The sequence below is a fragment of the Balearica regulorum genome, chromosome W (genome assembly GCF_011004875.1).
Source record: "Balearica regulorum gibbericeps isolate bBalReg1 chromosome W, bBalReg1.pri, whole genome shotgun sequence".
In the NCBI taxonomy this organism is placed as follows: Eukaryota; Metazoa; Chordata; class Aves; order Gruiformes; family Gruidae; genus Balearica; species Balearica regulorum.
The window spans coordinates 14,957,937-14,977,018 of NC_046219.1; the positions used below are offsets into that span (position 1 = coordinate 14,957,937).

Here is a 19,082-nt window from a genome sequence, read left to right on the forward strand (position 1 = left end):
ACAAAGTAATTCTTACTTTTTATCTTTTTATACTATTTTTTTGTGTACGTACATGTACAGTTTTGTGTGTGTATGTGTACAAGTATCTGTGTGTGCGTGCATATTCAGCACAAACATGCACTTAATATCTTGAATGTAAAGGCTACTGTAAGGAAGATAGTGTATCTTGTTTAGTATTATGTGTGTGATTGTTTCCCAAAACATAAGCCTATGATAATTTGAAATCTTACATTAAAAGTTTATTACTAGGGAAGTGCAATCAAGGGTAGATCTCCATGCAATTCATAAAAAATATAATGCCCTAGAACATCTGTTTTCCCTTTTCTTTCCCTTTTTCCCTTTTCTTTCCATTTTTCCCTTTCTCTTTTGTGGTCCTGGTGATGAGGTAAATAGTACCAAGCAAGTGTTCTTATGTTTTGTTCAACTGCCTTTCTTTTGTACAAACAAGACCTAATCTTGAAAGAATATGACTGCCAAGGCGGCAAACATATAACTGAAAACAGACTTCAATTTGTAAAGGGTGGGGAAAAAAAAGCATTTTAAGTTAAATCAACAGTTATAGATCAACAACAATAAAAATCCATATGTGACTAAACTTGGTATGCATGTACTCTCTTGCGGCAGGATTCTGATAAAATAACTGTGGAATTTAACATTGGACCCTGAGGATTGTCTAAATGTTGGCTCCAAGAAATTCAGTTGCTCTGAGTAATATACTATATAGTTCTGGTAAAATTTTTCATCTGTTAAAAAAAAAAGGTAGAGGAGGATATTTTGGTGTTGCCCACTAGAAAAAGAATTAGCATACTTGATTATTAAAGCTGTGGCAAAAACTTTCATGGTCTCCACTCAAACTTTTAGATGAGCTATGAAAATTAATCTGATTATATCATTCTAGTCTCCATGTCAGGTTGGCATGAAAGGAAGCCTCTCATTGAGGAAAATACAGAAGAAACTGAAAGGCACCATGAAGGTCCCATTAAAGTCAGTGGAACGTGGCCATACACATAACAGCTAGAGAGCTGAATTAGGTCTGCTCAGATTTGCTCCAATGCTTTGTTATTAACACACCACATTCTGCTTCTGCTTTATCAGCCCCACATACAGGGTTCCTTTTGTCCTATGCAATCTGCTGTCCTGTAGAGCTGGTTACCTTCCCAATCTATAACTTTTATTATTTGTATATGCATATTTTGGTGCACAGTGCTGTAAAGTGCAGTAAAATCTCTCTTGTATTGCATGGATTCTCAGTGTCCCCAAATATACAATACTGTGATTTATTTTGCAATGGTAAAAAAGCTAAACATCATAGGAAATTACATATAAGTGATAATCTTTAGGGTAAATAAATGGTAAAAGAAAATTTTAAGAGACAAATTAGGCTGACTATACTTTCTGATTGTTTTAATTCTGAAATGAACAGCAAACATAAGTAGAAAGTGAAACAGCTTTTCTTATACTTTGAATTTCTTATATTTGTAGGTCCTAACTTTGATTCCATGATAGATATAATACTGATTTCAAAAATTGAAATAAATATATGCATTTTAATGGTTGCCTTAGAGGAAGACAATAAAATCAGTAAGTCTCCAAAGTAGGAAATAAGCATCTGATACTACTTCAGATCAAATTGTACTGAATATCTTAGTTTTGACCTAGTTCTAATGAAATCATCACCATAGTAGATCTTTAGAGTAGTGTTAAAATAGTATACCTCATTAAGGAGCTATATAAACAAAATTTTCATACATTTTCTTCCAAAGGTAAATGTACTAGTTGATTGGTTATTTTTAAAGCTCAACATATGTAACCGTTTAACAACATGATTTATTGCAGATTTGTAGATTTTAATTATAATAGATTATAATTAATTTGTGGAGTTCTGCAAAAATTGTTTTATAACAAGTAATAAAACATTAGAATTATGAATCACTATATATGAATCTTTATATGAGCCTCTCATATGTTTATGCTTGCAAGTAGAGTTTCTTTACATACGTAAGTCAAGGAAAAGCAATTAGCAGAAACCAAAGAAACGTTGTTTCAAAAATACGGTCCACATGTTTAGGGATAAAACATCTAAACACAGTTTCCTAGCTTTAAGTCCCTATGTCACAAAGCAGCAAAACATAATGCTTGAAATTTAATACTGGGATTCACAAAACACTTAAAAGGAAGTAAGCTTACTGACTTGGTGAGACTTCAGTAATTTCATCTGACTTGATGTATAAAACCAAAACAATAGTTATGATAGTCCACCAGATCTCTTGTATATGTTTTGAAACATATGTGTCAATCTCATTCTGCTTCTTCCTTCATCCCTTGCATGAGTCTCTCCTTTAGTCTTCTCAGGTTTATCCCCCCAGCATTTTTACAGTAGTAGCATTTTTAATCTGTTCCCTGTGTTGCTTTTTTTCCCCTCACCATTAGTACACATTGTCTTTCTAAATCTTTCTCTGTATTTTGTTTCTGTTGTTGTTTCTAAATTCTGTTGCTAGCTTCTAATATATCCTGTAAGTTTCTATACTTTCACTTTCTGTCATCTTTTGACCTGCTTTGTCATTCTTAGCAACACTTTTGAAGTTTTATATCAACTGCTAGTACACTGGAAGAATATGTCAGATAGATGTGTATTTACCAGAAGAGGTGAGAGGAGTGTCTAAGAAAGTTTCCTGAAAGGTGGGAGTTGATTTGAACTTCTTGGTAGCTCAGCAAATACATTCCATTCTCTCCCCTTACCATTGGATGCATCAATGGTTAAATGTTCATATTGGTTTTTAAGTAATTTCTAGACTTACCGACTTATTTACCACTTCTGTGTATAGCTTCAAAGATACTGCTCACAGTGAGACAGATGTAAACCAACACCACAGTGCGGATAGCCTGAAATAATAGCTGTGCGAGATATCTTTTTCTCTATATATACTCTACAGACCTTAACCCAAATAGAAACAAGTTACCAGTCAACAGTCTGATTATATCATGGTCTTTCAAAGTCTAAAGGGAAGAGAGGCAACAGTCTTGCCAAGAAGAGACAGTTGTTAGAAGTAACATTTCACGTTCATGTTACAACTTGCAGGATTTGGGCTATAACTGGAGTTTGTGGAGACTCATCACCATAGGAAACATTTAGAACGTAACTGGAAAACTTCCCATAACCTTGCTAAATAACTTCACCTTCGCTAGCCCCATTAGATGGAAACATTATGTCATTGTATACCTCAAACCAAGGATTTTCTGGTTGTTACACAGTCACTGAGGATATTTATTTAGCTTGTCTTCCCTGTGTTTTATAACACTTCAGATAATTAAATATAAATCTCTCCCAAGATCCTACCCCACTATCTATGCCATTCAGTATTTAATGCATTGTTTTTAGACATACATACAGAGAATCCTTCAGGCTTTTGTTTATGCATTTGCCATCAACTTTAAAAAGGAAGTCAAATAAAACTAAATTGTTATTGTATGATAATACAGTCTGCATATATCTGTGATAGCGTGAGCTGAGTTAGCTGGGCAGTTAATGCATAAATGCATAAATGCAGAGATTCCCATACTTTCCTTTGTAATAAGAAGTGATACAGAGCTCCAGGGTGCAACTCCCAGGACATCTTCAGCATATCGCTGATTTTTAACAGGGAGTGAAAGTGATCAATCCTGATTCTGTCTTCTCATTAAACTTCATGTGTCACCTTTTGAAAAAATACTGTATTAACTGTAGTGCTTTTGTCAGCTAGTAATTTTTGTATGATAGTATTCTACCAGACTTTGAAGTTCTCTGTAGATTCTACTGAACAATTAATTTCCTCATACCTATCCTTTAAAAGTAACATTTTGCTTCCATGTTCCGCTTCAGAAGTAGATGCATTTCAGTGGAGTTGTGTGCTAAATAAAATGTGATTAGGGACTCACAAAGAGAAAGATCAATATATGCACCTAAGTTATTATTACAACCCTTTTCTCTGTTAGTTGCTATTGCCTCTGGTGATCAGAACATAAATTCTTTTGTTTCATAAAACTATAGGGAATTCTTTGGGCATCTCTTGTCTGTGTAATTTTGTTGCAGGTCTCTATAAAAAGAAGAGACTTGTTATGCTGCTAACATCACTGGGATAGTAATTTATGAACAACTATCTGTAAAAACAGTTATTTGTCTGATGTGAGAACCAAATTCTCATATACTCATGATTTATAATAATATACACAGGCACACCATCTTTTAATAAACATTTTAATATTGTTCATTGCTTTTCTTCCTTTTTAAAAATGTACTTGAAGGTTCTAAAGCTGTATTTTTGCATAATATGTGCTGCAGAATAGCAGGTCCTGGTTTTATATATTCACAGGTTACATGATTTAATTTGTGTATAGTTTGTTTACAATAAGATAAAACAGCAAATAAAAATGACAGGTCTTTAGGACATGAAACAGGCTGAAGATTAAGATAAAGTAGTAGTGGTAGAAGTGTGCTTACCCTATCATGCAATAGACATACTAAATATAAAAGGAAAGTCTGAAGAAAGACACAGAACGCTGTGTAGTGGTGCTTCTGTCATGGTTTAGCCCCAGCCAGCAGCTAAGCACCACACAGCCACTCGCTCACTCCCCTCCATCAGGATGGGGGAGAGAATCGGAAGAGTGAAAGTGGGAAAACTCATGGGTTGAGATAAAGAAAGTTTAATAGGCAAAGCAAAAGCCACACATGCAAGCAAAACAAGACAAGGAATTAATTCACTATTATTTCCCATGAGCAGGCAGGTGTTCAGCCATCTCCAGGAAAAGCAGGGCTCCATCATGTGTAACAGTTACTTGGGAAGACAAACACCATCACTCTGAACACCGCTGCCGCCACCCCCCCTTCCCCAAGCTCCTTATAAACTGAGCATGACGTCATATGGTATGGAATATCCCTTTGGTCAATTTGGGTCACCTGTCCTGTCTGTGTCCCCTCCCAACTTCTTGTGCACCCCCAGCCATCCCACTGGTGGGATGGTGTGAGAAGCAGAAAAGGTCTTGTCTCTGTGTAAGCACTGCTCAACAACAACAACAACAGGTCTATATAACAAAAACATCTCTATATTATCAACACTCTTTCCAGCACAAATCCAAAACATAGCCCTATACTAGCTACTATGAAGAAAATTAACTCTCTCAGCTGAAACCATGACAGCTTCCTACAGAAAAACTAAAGATTAAGCAACTGAACTAGGGAAATTCAGAAAGGGAAGTGAGATTACATTAAGCAGTATACAGCATACATTTCTTTCAGGATTATTCTTTTTTTTTTGGTGCAGTACTGAATATGCTTTTAATATCTGTATAATTTTTAACCCCATTTCCCATTTAGAAGTTTTGAAAAATTTGCACAAGTGTTTTTGGGTTTGATAACTTCAGCTTTTTAGCCTTCTGCTAATTTTGTTTTTTAGCCATGTAGGAATTCTAAATTGAGAGGGAGGTAGGTAGGTAGGATTTGGATGGGAAAAGAATAAAAAGAACATAGTGCAGCTTTCTTCTCCATCTACTACCTCACTTCCCACTAATCTTAGATTTACTATATTTACTTTAGACTAAGATTAGATAATTCTGCAAACTGGTAAACATGCCTCAACTTTTTGCCAGTGATAAAGAGGCTCAGAGATGCAAACTTCCACAGAGATTCTGAAAATGTGACCAATACTTCTTTATATTTAGCTTTGTTCACTGCTTGTGTTACTACACTAGAAATTGATTCCATTTACTGTACTGTTTCCAAATAGGATGCTTGTCTCAGTCTGGCAACTCTGATGTAGGAAAAATTCCTGCTATAACTACTTTAATATTTTGCTTATATGGAGCTGGGAGACAATAAAGTTCTATGTATTTTTCAAAAGTGCATAAAAAGCCCTTCCCTTTCAGAGCTTATTGTTTTCTAGCACATGGTCAAAATTTCTGCTTCTTTTCAGTAGTCTCATCAGGCAGTTAAGTTTTTTGCAAAAAGAAAAAAGAACTCCCCCACCAAACCCCAACAACAACCCGGTAAGGGTACCTCCACCCAATTTCAGAAGAAATAGGCCCCAAATGACAGAAATATAACAAATAGAATTAACCAAAACTCATGAATAAGGCTACTTAATCAGATGATTTAGTTTTATTTTAACTTGAACTGTCAGTGTATGTCTATAAGACAGATGATTTTGTAGAGGGTCATACCAATGAATTCTCTTAACTTCCAGGAAAATGCATGTTTGCATTAAACCTAACAACTTTAGGGTTGAAAACACATCAATGTTTACTATTATTATCATATCTGGAAAAAGTCAGCCTTGCTACGTCTATCTTTACATGTGGTTGAACACACTGAATCCATTTGTGCATGAAACGTTGCTGGTAGGCCTTGTCTTTATACCTGTGGTTACAGAATCATAGAATCATTTAGGTTGGAAAAGATCTTTAAGATCACTGACTCCAACTGTAAACCTAACACTACCAAGTCCACCACTAAACCATGCCCGTAAGTACCACGACTACACATCTTTTAAATACCTCCAGGGATGGTGATTCAGCCACTTCCCCGGGGCAGTCTGTTTCAGTGCTTGACAACCCCTTCGGTGAAGAAATTTTTCATAATATCATAGAATCATAGAATCATAGAATCATAGAGTGGTTTGGGCTGGAAGGGACCTTAAAGACCATCTAGTTCCAACCCCCCTGCCATGGGCAGGGACACCCTCCACTAGACCACGTTGCCCAAAGCCTCATCCAACCTGGTCTTAAACACTTCCAGGGAGGGGGCCTCCACAACCTCTCTGGGCAACCTGTTCCAGCGCCTCACCACCCTCACAGTAAAGAATTTCTTTCTAACATCTAATCTAAATCGACCCTCCTTCAGCTTAAAACCATTACCCCTTGTCCTGTCACTACACTCCCTGATAAACAGCCCCTCTCCAGCTTTCCTGGAGGCCCCCTTCAGGTACTGGAAGGCCACAATTAGATCTCAGGTACTGCTAAGCCGCAATTAGATCTCCCCAGAGCCTTCTTTTCTCCAGGCTGAACAACCCCAACTCTCTCAGCCTGTCCTCACAGGAGAGGTGCTCCAGCCCTCTGATCAGCTTTGTGGCCCTCCTCTGGACTCGCTCCAACAGCTCCATTGTCTCTCCTGTACTGGGGCCCCCAGAGCTGGATGCAGTACTCCAGGTCGGGTCTCACAAGAGCCAAGTAGAGGGGCAGGATCACCTCCCTCCACCTGCTGGTCACACCTCTTTTGATGCAGCCCAGGACACGGTTGCCGTTCTGGGCTGCAAGCGCACACTGCCGGCTCATGTTGAGCTTCTCATCAATCAACACCCCCAAGTCCTTCTCCTCAGGGCTGCTTTCAATGCATTCCTCGCCCAGCCTGTAGTCGTGCTTGGGATTGCCTCAACCCTCATGCAGGACCTTGCACTTGGCCTTGTTGAACTTCATGCGGTTTGCACAGGCCCACCTCTCCAGCCTGTCAAGGTCCCTCTGGATGGCATCCCTTCCCTCCAGGGTGTCGACCACACCACACAGCTTGGTGTCGTTGGCAAACTTGCTGAGGGTGCACTCGATCCCACTGTCCATGTTGCTGACAAAGATGTTGAACAGTGCCGGTCCAAATACTGACCCCTGAGGGACGCCACTCATCACCGTTCTCCACTTGGATATTGAGCCATTGACCACAACTCTTTGAGTGCAGCGACCATCCAGCCAATTCCTTATCCACCGAGTGGTCCATCCATCGAATCCATGTCTCTCCAATTTAGAGACAAGGATGTCGTGTGGGACAGTGTCACATGCCTTGCACAAGGCCAGGTAGATGATGTCAGTTGCCCTTCCCTTATCCACTGATGCTGTGACCCCATCATAGAAGGCCACCATCTTTGTCAGGCACGATTTGCCCTTAGTGAAGCCATGTTGGCTGTCACCAGTCACCTCCCTATTTTCCATGTTCCTGAGCATAGTCTCCAGGAGGGTCTGCTCCATAATCTTGCCAGGCACGGAGGTGAGACTGACCGGCCTGTAGTTCCCTGGGTCTTCCTTTTTACCCTTCTTAAAAATGGGGGGTTATGTTCCCCCTCTTCCAGTCAGTGGGAACTTCACCAGACTGCCAGGACTTCTCAAATATGATGGAGAGTGGCCTGGCCACTTCATCCGCCAGTTCCCTCAAGACCCGCGGATGCAACTCACCCGCGGATGCCAAAGTCTGCTCTCCTGAAGTCCAGGGTAGTGAGCTTGCTGCGTGCCCTCCTCGCTGCCCTGAGGATCCTGAATTCCACCATTTCGTGGTGACTGCAGCCAAGGCTGCCCTTGAGCTTGACATCCCCTACCAGGCCCTCCTTATTGGTGAGAACAAGGTCCAGCATGGCACCTCTCCTTGTGGGCTCCTCTATCACTTGGAGGAGAACGTTGTCATCGACACATTCCAGGAACTTCCTGGATTGCTTGTGCTCAGCTGCGTTGTCCCTCCAAAAGATGTCAGGGTGGTTGAAATCCCCCATAAGGACCAGGGCTTGTGAGCGTGAGGCTGCTCCTATCTGCCTATAGAGGGCTTCATCTGCTTGGCCTCCCTGGTCAGGTGGCCTGTAGGAGACCCCCACTATGATGTCCCCTGCCCCAGCCCTCCCTTTAATCCTGTCCCATAGGCTCTCAGTCAGCTCCTCATCCATCCCCAGGTGGATGGATTTTGATTTTTTTCTTTCATGAAGACTATTCCCATTATTCATCAATCTTACATGAGTTATTCACCACCACTGTTCTATGCAAGTTTTTAACATTCATTTATAAAAGTTAGATGAAAACCAGAAAGCATTTTAATGTTCTTCATGACTGTGTATATATGTTGATTTCATTGTTTAAGAGACAGGTTGACATAGTAAGGTAAAACACATCTCCCTGGGCACTGCTAGTTACAGGTCTCCAACTAGACTCTGCGCCGCTTGTCACAACCCTCTGAGCTCTGCCATTCAACCAGTTCTCAACCCACCTCACTGTCCCCTCATCTAACCCACACTTCCTAAGCTTGCCTATAAAGACGTTATGGGACACAGTGTCAAAAGCCTTACTGAAGTCAAGGTAGACAACATCTACTGCTCTCCCTTCATCCACCCAGCCAGTCATGCCATCATAGAAGGCTATCAGATTGGTCAGGCATGATTTCCCCTTGCTGAATCCAGTTGGAAAGAAATCTCATTACGTTATTTATATCATCAGCCATCTCCTTAAAAAGTACATCTGTTAAAAAGAAGAAATTTTCAGTTGCTATGTAGTGAATACATCTTGTCATTTATTTTTGTATTCTGTTTATTTTTGTATTCTTTTAACTTAGCGGGTATCAGAATGTTGTCATTTTGTTTTGTAAGACATATATCTTTGATGTTGTGGTCTGAACAGTAATGGACTCTGACAACATGTTACAAAACAAAGCTTTATTGAGGAAGTAAGAACGATGAGCAACAATTCCCCCATAAAGCGACTCACCCAATCACCAATAGCGAAAACAGGATCACAGAATCATAAAATACGTTAGGTTGGAAAAGACCTTTAAGATCATCGAGTCCAACCGTTAACCTAGCACTGCCAAGTCCACCACTAAACCACGTCCCTAAGCGCCACATCTATACGTCTTTTAAATACCTCCAGGGATGGTGACTCAACCACTTCCCTGGGCAGTCTGTTTCAGGGCTTGACAACCCCTTCGGTGAAGACGTTTTTCATAATATCCAGTCTAAACCTCCCCTGGCACAACTTGAGCCCATTTCCTCTCATCCTATCACTTGTTAATTGGGAAAAGAGACTGACACCCAACTCGCTACAACCTCCTTTCAGGTAGTTGCAGACAGCGATAAGCTCTCCCCTCAGCCTCCTTTTCGCCAGACTAAACAATCACAGTTCCCTCAGCCGCTCCTCATAAGACTTGTTCACTAGATCCTTTACCAGCTTTGTTGGCCTTCTTTGGACATGCTCCAGCACCTCCATGTCTGTCTTGTAGTGAGGGGCCCAAAAGTGAACACGGTGTTCGCGGTGTGGCCTCACCAATGCCGAGTCGAGGGGGACAATCACTTCCCTAGACCTGCTGACCACACTATTTCCGATACAAGTCAGGATGCTGTTGGCCTCCTTGGCCACCTGGGCACACTGCTGGCTCATGTTCAGAAAGCCGTCAAACAGTATCCAACCAGCACCCCCAGGTCCTTTTCCGCTGGGCAGCTTTCCATTCACTCTTCCCCAAGCCTGTAGCGTTGCATGGGGTTGTTGTGACCCAAGTGCAGGACTCGGCACTTTTAGCACTGTTGAACCTCATACAGTTGGCCTCGGCCCATCGATCCAGCCTGTCCAGACCCCTCTGCAGAGCCTTCCTACCCTCAGGCAGATCAACACTCCCGCCCAATTTGGTGTCGCCTGCAAACTTACCGAGGGTGCACTCGATCCCCTCGTCCAGATCACTGATAAAGATATTAAACAGAACCGGACCCAATACTGCGCCCTGGGGAGCACCCCTTGTGACTGGCTGCCAACTGGACTTAACTCCATTCACCACAACTCTTTGGGCCTGGCCATCCAGCCAGTTTTTTACCCAGCAAAGAGTACGCCCGTCCAAGCCATGAGCAGCCAGTTCCTCCAGGAGAATGCTGTGGGAACCGGTGTCAAAGGCTTTACTAAAGCCCAGGTAAACAACATCCGCAGCCTTTCCCTCATCCGCTAAGCGGGTCACCTTGTCATAGAAGGAGATCGGGTTAGTGAAGCAGGACCTGCCTTTCATAAACCCATGCTGACCGGGCCTGATCACTTAGTGGTCCTGTACGTGCTGTGTGATGGCACTCGAGATGAGCTGCTCCATAACTGGCACTGAGGTCAGACGGACAGGCCTGTAGTTCCCCGGATGCTCCATCTGGCCCTTCTTGTAGATGGGTGTCACATTTGCTAACCTCCAGTCAACTGGGACCTCCTCGGTTAGCCAGGACTGCTGATAAATGATGGAAAGTGGCTCAGTGAGCACTTCCGCCAGCTCCCGCGGTACCCTTGGGTGGATCCCATCCGGCCCCATAGACCTGTGTGTGTGTGTCTCAGTGGTGTAGCAGGTCGCTAACCATTTCCCCTTGGATTATGGGGGCTTTATTCTGCTCCCCATTCCTGTCTTCCAGCTCAGGGGGCTGGGTACCCGGAGCACAACTGGTCTTACTATTAAAGACTGAGGCAAAGAGAGCATTAAGTACCTCAAGCCTTTTCCTCAGCCTTTGTCACTATGTTTCCCCTCGCATCCAGTAAAGGATGGAGATTCTCCTTAGCCCTCCTTTTGCTGCTAATGTATTTATAGAAACATTTTTTACTGCCTTTTACGACAGTAGCCCGGTTATGTTCTAGCTGGGCTTTGGCCCTTCTAATTTTCTCCCTGCGTAACCTCACGAGATATTTGTAGTCCTCCTGAGTTTCCTGCCCTTTCTTCTAAAGATCAGAAACTCTTTTTTTCCCTGAGTTCTAGCAAAAGCTCTCTGTTCAGCCAGGCTGGTCTTCTTCCCTGTTGGCTCGTCTTTCGGTACATAGGGACAGCCTGCTCTTGCGCCGTTAAGATTTCCTTCTTGAAGAATGTCCAGCCTTCCTGGCCTCTTTTGCCCTTCAGGACTGCCTCCCAAGGGACTCTGCCAACCAGGCTCCTAAACAGGTCAAAGTCTGCCCTCAGGAAGTCCAAAGGTGGTAGTTCTCCTGACTCCCCTCCTTTCTTCACCAGTAATTGAAAACTCTATCATTTCATGATCACTATGCTCAAGATGGCCTCCAACCATCGCATCACCACAAGTCCTTCTCTGTTTGCAAGCAATAGGTCCAGCGGGGCGCCTTCCCTAGTTGGCTCACTCAAACAACTGTGTCAGGAAGTTATCATCTCCCACACACTCCAGGAACCTCCTAGACTGTTTCCTCTCCACTGTATTGTATTTCCAGCAGACATCTGGTAAGTTGAAGTCCCCCATGAGAACAAGGGCTAGCGACTGTGAGACTTCTCCTAGCTGCATATACAATATTTCATTTGACAGTTCATCCTGGAGGGTGATCTATAACAGACTGTCATGGTTTAGCCCCAGTCGGCAGCTAAGCAAAGCACCACATGGATGCTCGCTCACTTCTCATCGCCCTGGTGGGACGGGGAGGAGAAGTGGAAGAAAAAGGTAAACCTCGCAGATTGGGATAAGGACAATTAACTAGGACAGCAAAGGAAGAGGAAAATAACAACAACAATACTTGTAAAAGAATATACAAAGCAGGTGATACACAGTGCAATTTGCTCACTGCCTAGAACCTGATGACCAGTCCGTCCCCGAGCAGTGACTCCTCCCCAGCCAGCTTCCCCCTTTATATACACTGAGCATGATGTCATATGGTATGGAATGTGCCCGCCATTTCAGCGAAGCCACCGAGGTGAAGGGCTCTGGAGCAGAGGATCGCGCCGGGTGACCCTTGCTAAAGCGGCAAACCCGCGGCTAAACCGCAAAGGCAAAAGCACAGGGGGAGAGAGCGCTCTCCAGCACCACCCCCCCTCCCCAGGGCGGGAAAAGAGGGAGCTGCTGGAGCGGCAGCTCTGACTCAGCGTGGGCGGGGACAAGAGTGACGGCGGCCAAACCCCCTCACATACAAGAGCAGCCCCCAGGGAGCGGGAGCGACCCGGAGCGTGGTGAACAGGGTGGGTAAACAGTACGTGGCGTGTCAAAAAGGTGTGGTGCGTCAGTTTGCGCAGGCAGGACGTGTGGGTGGAGTGCAGTCTCCATCAAGGCTCTAAAGGTAACTCAACTGGTGGTCATCACCCTCCCAGGAGAGGACAGAGCGATGGTTTCCACTTGCCCGAAAGCCATCACCAGAAGGAGTGTGGCGACCCAGATGGCGCTCCCATGCAAACATGCAGCTGTCCAGGTATCCAGCTACAGGGAGTGCCTGAGCCTCTCAATCTGTCCGGAGGGCAGCAGTGAGAACTGCTGTTTTCGGTGTGACCAGGTGGATGATCTGCTCAGCCTGGTGGCAGAGCTGAAGGAGGAAGTGGAAAGGTTAAGGAGTATCAGGGAGCGTGAGAGGGAGATAGATTGGCGGAGCCACACCCTACCATCTCTGAGGCCAAGGCAGCCAATGCAGGCTCCACTAGAAGCAGAGGATCCCCTGCCCTCTTGCCACCAAGAAGAAGGAGGGGACCTAAGTGATGGGGGGGGGATTGGAAATAGGTCCCTGCTCGGGGCGGCAGGCGAATCCCCTCCTGGCCTCCCTCACCCTCCCAGTTGCCCTTGCATAATAGATATGGGGCTCTGGAACGTGAGGGCCAGGTAAACGAGGATATAGGTGAAGGCCCATCTAGGGGGTTGCCTAGGGTGAGTCAGTCAGCCCTATCCCTTATGACTGCCTCTACTAAGAAAAAAAGGAGGGTAATTGTCATAGGCGATTCCCTTCTGAGGGGAACAGAGGGCCCAATACGCCGACCAGACCCATCCCATAGGGAAGTCTGCTGCCTCCTTGGGGCCGGGATTAGAGACGTTACCAGGAAACTCCATAGTCCAGGAAAAACCATAGTCCTGGAGACTATGCTCAGGCACATGGAAAATAAGGAGGTGATTGGTGACAGCCAACAGGGCTTCACTAAGGGCAAATCATGCCTGACAAACATGGTGGCCTTCTATGATGGGGTGACAGCATCAGTGGATAAGGGAAGGGCAGCTAATGTCATCTACCTGGCCTTGTGCAAGGCATGTGACACTGTCCCGCACGACATCCTTGTCTCTAAATTGGAGAGACATGGATTCGATGGATGGACCACTCGGTGGATAAGGAATTGGCTGGATGGTCGCACTCGAAGAGTTGTGGTCAACGGCTCAATGTCCAAGTGGAGAACAGTGACGAGTGGTGTCCCTCAGGGGTCGGTCCTGGGACCGGCACTGTTTAACATCTTTGTAGGCGACATGGACAATGGGATTGAGTGCACCCTCAGCAAGTTTGCCAATGACACCAAGCTGTGTGGTGTGGTCGACATGCTGGAGGGAAGGGATGCCATCCAGAGGGACCTTGACAGGCTGGAGAGGTGGGCCTGTGCAAACTGCATGAAGTTCAACAAGGCCAAGTGCAAGGTCCTGCACGAGGGTTGAGGCAATCCCAAGCGCGACTATAGGCTGGGCGAGGAATGGATTGAAAGCAGCCCTGAGGAGAAGGACTTGGGGGTATTGATTGATGAGAGGCTCAACATGAGCCGGCAGTGTGCGCTTGCAGCCCAGAAAGCCAACCGTGTCCTGGGCTGCATCAAAAGAGGTGTGACCAGCAGGTCGAGGGAGGTGATCCTGCCCCTCTACTCGGCTCTTGTGAGACCCCACCTGGAGTACTGCATCCAGCTCTGGGGGCCCCAGTACAAGAGAGACATGGAGCTGTTGGAGCGAGTCCAGAGGAGGGCCACAAAGCTGATCAGAGGGCTGGAGCACCTCTCCTATGAGGACAGGCTGAGAGAGTTGGGGTTGTTCAGCCTGGAGAAAAGAAGGCTCCGGGGAGATCTAATTGTGGCCTTCCAGTACCTGAAGGGGGCCTACAGGCAAGATGGTGAGGGACTGTTTATCAGGGAGTGTAGTGACGGGACAAGGGGTAATGGGTTTAAGCTGAAGGAGGGTCGATTTAGATGAGATGTTAGAAAGAAATTCTTTACTGTGAGGGTGGTGAGGCGCTGGAACAGGTTGCCCAGAGAGGTTGTGGATGCCCCCTCCCTGGAAGTGTTTAAGGCCAGGTTGGATGAGGCTTTGGGCAATGTGGTCTAGTGGAGGGTGTCCCTGCCCATGTCAGGGGGGTTGGAACTAGATGGTCTTTAAGGTCCCTTCCAGCCCAAACCATTCTATGATTCTATGATTCTATGAAACTCCTTGGTCTGGTATGGCCCTCTGATTATTACCTGCTATTGGTTATGCGGGTTGGTAGTGATGAGGTTGCAGAGAGAAGTCCAAAAGTGGTCAAAAGGGACTTCAGGACACTGGGGCGATTCATTGGGTATCAGGAGCACAGGTAGTGTTTTCCTCTCTCCCATCAGTGGCAGGGACGAATACGGAAAGGATCAGGAAAACCCAGCTGATCACATGTGGCTCAGAGGCTGGAGCTATCAGCGGAATTTTGGTTTTTTTGATCATGGGGAGGTTTACACGGCACCGGGCCTGCTGGCAACTGATGGAGTTCAGCTATCTCAAAGGGGGAAAAGGATTCTCGCTCATGAGTTGGCAGGGCTCATCGAGAGGGCTTTAAACTAGGATCGAAGGGGGAAGGGGATATAACCAGGCTCACCAGAGTGGAGCCTAGGGGTGGCATGCCAGTGTTAGGGGTGAAATTGAAAGCCCAGCTCAAGTGCATCTACACCAATGCACGCAGCTTGGGCCACAAACAGGAGGAGCTGGAAGCCATTGTGCGGCAGGGTAGCTATGACTTAGTCGCCATCACAGAAACGTGGTGGGACAACTCTCATGACTGGAGTGCTGCAATGGATGGCTATAAGCTCTTCAGAAGGGATAGGCATGGAAGGAGGAGCAGTGGGGTGGCTCTCTATGTTAGGGAGTGTTTTGATTGTACAGAGCTCAGCAACTGTGATGATAAAGTCCAGTGCTTATGGGTAAGGATGAGGGGGAAGGCCAACAAGGCAGATATCCTGCTGGGAGTCTGTTACAGACCACCCAACCAGGATGAAGAGGCAGATGAAGCATTCTACAAGAGGCTGGGAGAAGTCTCACAATCGCTAGCCCTTGTTCTCATGGGGGACTTCAACTTGCTGGATGTCTGCTGGAAATGCAACATAGCAGAGAGGAAACAGTCTAGGAGGTTCCTGGAGTGTGTGGAAGATAACTTCCTGACACAGCTGGTAAGTGAGCTTACCAGGGGAGGTGTCTCGCTCAACCTACTGTTTACAAACACAGAAAGACTGGTGGGAGATGTGGTCGGAGGCCATTTTGGGCTTAGCGACCATGAAATGATAGAGTTTTCAGTCCTTGGCGAAGTAAGGAAGGGGGTCAGCAAAACCACTACCATGGACTTCTGGAGGGCGGACATTGGCCTGCTCAGGACACTGGTTGAGAGTCCCTTGGGAGAAAGTGCTGAAGGGCAAAGGGGTCCAGGAAGGCTGGGCATCCTTCAAGAAGGAAGTCTTAAAGGCACAGGAGCAGGCTGTCCCTATGTGCCGTAAGACGAACCGAAGGGGAAGACGATCGGCCTTAGCTGAACAGGGAGCTTCTGCTGGGACTCAGGGGAAAAAGGAGTTTATCGCCCTTGGAAGAAGGGGCAGGCAACTCAAGAAGAGTACAGGGATCTCGCTAGGTCATGCAGAGATAAAATTATAAAGGCAAAAGCCCAGCTAGAACTCAATCTGGCCACTGTTGTAAGGGATAAAAAGAAATGTTTTTACAAATACATTAACAACAAAAAGAGAGCCAAGCAGAATTTCCACCCTTTATTGGATGCGGAGGGGAACACGGCCACCAAGGATGGGGAAAAGGCTGAGGTACTTAATGCCTTCTTTGCCTCAGTCTTTAATAGACAGACCAGCTGCCCCCAGGGCATTCAGCCCCCTGAGCTGGAAGACAGGGACAGAGAGCAGAATAAACCTCCCATAATCCAGGAGGAAGCAGTTAAGGACCTGCTATGCCACCTAGACACTCACAAGTCCATGGGGCCAGATGGGATCCACCTGAGAGTACTGAGGGAGCTGGCAGAGGAGCTTGCCAAGCCACTCTCCACCATTTATCAGCAGTCCTGGTTAACAGGGGAGGTCCCAGATGACTGGAGGCTTGCCAATGTGATGCCCATCTACAAGAAGGGCCCAAAAGAGGATTCGGGAAACTACAGGCCTGTCAGCCTGACCTCAGTACTGGGGAAGATTATGGAACAGGTCATCGTGAGTGTGCTCACCAGGCATGTGCAGGACAACCAGGGGATCAGGCCCAGCCAGCACGGGTTCATGAAAGGCAGGTCCTTCTTGACCAACCTGATCTCCTTCTATGACCAGGTGACCTGCCTAGTGGATGAGGGAAAGGCTGTGGATGTTATCTACCTGGACTTCAGTAAAGCCTTTGACACAGTCTCCCACAGCATTCTCCTAGAGAAGCTGGTGGCTCATGGCTTAGACAGGTGCACTCTTCACTGGGTAAAAAACTGGCTGGAGGGACGAGCCCAGAGAGTAGTGGTGAACGGAGTTAAATCCAGTTGGCGGCCGGTCACAAGCGGTGTTCCCCAGGGCTCAGTCTTGGGGCTGGTCTTGTTTAATATCTTTATCAATGATCTGGATGAGGGGTGTGGTGGGTTGACCCTGCCTGGAGGCCAAGTGCCCACCAGAGCTGCTCTATCACTCCCCCTCCTCAGCTGGAAAGGGAAGAGAAAATATAATGAAATGCTTGTGGGTCGAGATAAGGACAGGGAGAGATCACTCACCAGTTATCGTCACGGGCAAAACAGACTGAACTTAGAGAGAAAAATTCATCTAATTTATTAGCAAGCAGAACAGAGTAGAGGAATGAGAAATAAAATCAAATCTTAAATCACCTCCCCCCACCCCTCCCATCTTCCCGGGCTTAACTTCACTCCTGGTTTCAACCTCTGCCCCCCCAGCAGCACAGGGGGAGGGGGAATGGGAGTTACGGTCAGTTGATGACATGTTGTTTCTGCCGCTTCTTCATCCTCAGGGGGAGGACTCCTCTCATCGTTCCCCTGCTCCAGCATGGAGTCCCTCTCACAGGAGACAGTCCTTCACGAACTTCTCCAATGTTAGTCCTTCCCACGGGCTACAGTCCTTCATGAACTGCTCCAACGTGAGTCTCTCCCATGGGGGACTCCATCTGTCATAACAGTCTTTCAGGATAGGACACATGGTATGTGGTAGTGGATCCTTGCATGCTGCATCCGGAGCTCGCGGCTGGTGTATCCGGCACGGCCTATGCCCACGGTCTGTGGGTTAAAGATGTCAAACTCGAGGAAGTTGCTGGGCAGCAGTTGCTGATGTCAGTTCTAGTTCCATCATTGCTTCAGTTTGCTCGGTTTCATCAAAGTTCATCCTTCATTAATTTGGGTGATTCTTACTGTAATAACATTGATACAGCATATATCAATTGTAGTAGCTGATGACATACAATGGCAGGGTTATTTAGCAACTAACATCATACAATTTAAATCATTGGTAATTCTCACCCAAAATCACATCCCCTTGAGATATACATCAGATTTCCCCATTCTTCCGCATCACCCACCAAGTGCACCCAGGTCCTTGAGCAAAAGCAATCCCGCAGATGGGTTTGCCTGAAGCAGGGATATCCCAGACTGTATTCCCTAATATTCTTCATATGCACTACACGGATTTTATCAGCTTATACAGTACGTGCGAGTTTTGATTGGACAGGGCCATCTCAATTGGTAGATTCCCCTAGTGTTAACTAACCAGGTGGCCTTTGTTAAATGTGCATCCCAATGTTTGAAGGTCCCACCACCCATTGCTCTCAGCGTAGTCTTTAGCAGTCCATTGTACCTTTCGATTTTCCCAGAGGCTGGTGCATGATAGGGGATGTGATAGACCCACTCAATGCCATGCTCTTTGGCCCAGGTGTCTATGAGGTTGTTCCGAAAATGAGTCCCGTTGTCTGACTCAATTCTCTCTGGGGTGCCATGTTGCCACAGGACTTGCTTTTCAAGGCCCAGGATAGTGTTCCAGGCAGTGGCATGGGGCACAGGATATGTTTCCAGCCATCCAGTGGTTGCTTCCACCATTTGAATTACATAGCACTTGCCTTGGCGGGTTTGTGGGAGCGTGATGTAGTCGATTTGCCATGCTTCCCCATATTTATATTTCAGCCATCGTCCTCCATACCACAGAGGCTTTAACCCCTTGGCATGCTTGATTGCAGCACATGTTTCACATTCATGGATGACCTGTGAGATGGCCTCCATGGTCAAGTCCACCCCTCGATCACGGGCCCATCTATATGTTGCATCTCTTCCTTGATGGCCTGAGGTGTCATGGACCCAATGAGCTATAAATAATTCACCCTTACACTGCCAGTCCAGATCCACCTGAGCCACTTCAATCTTGGCAGCCTTATCCACCTCCTGGT

At 45.8% G+C, this 19,082-nt stretch overlaps 1 protein-coding gene across 1 annotated transcript in view; it reads left to right on the forward strand.

Annotated features, from left to right (window-relative positions):
- Positions 1 to 19,082, forward strand: part of LOC142599187 (guanine nucleotide-binding protein G(q) subunit alpha) — a 225,609-nt gene that overhangs the window by 128,687 nt on the left and 77,840 nt on the right. The gene's annotated exons all lie outside the window — the stretch shown is intronic.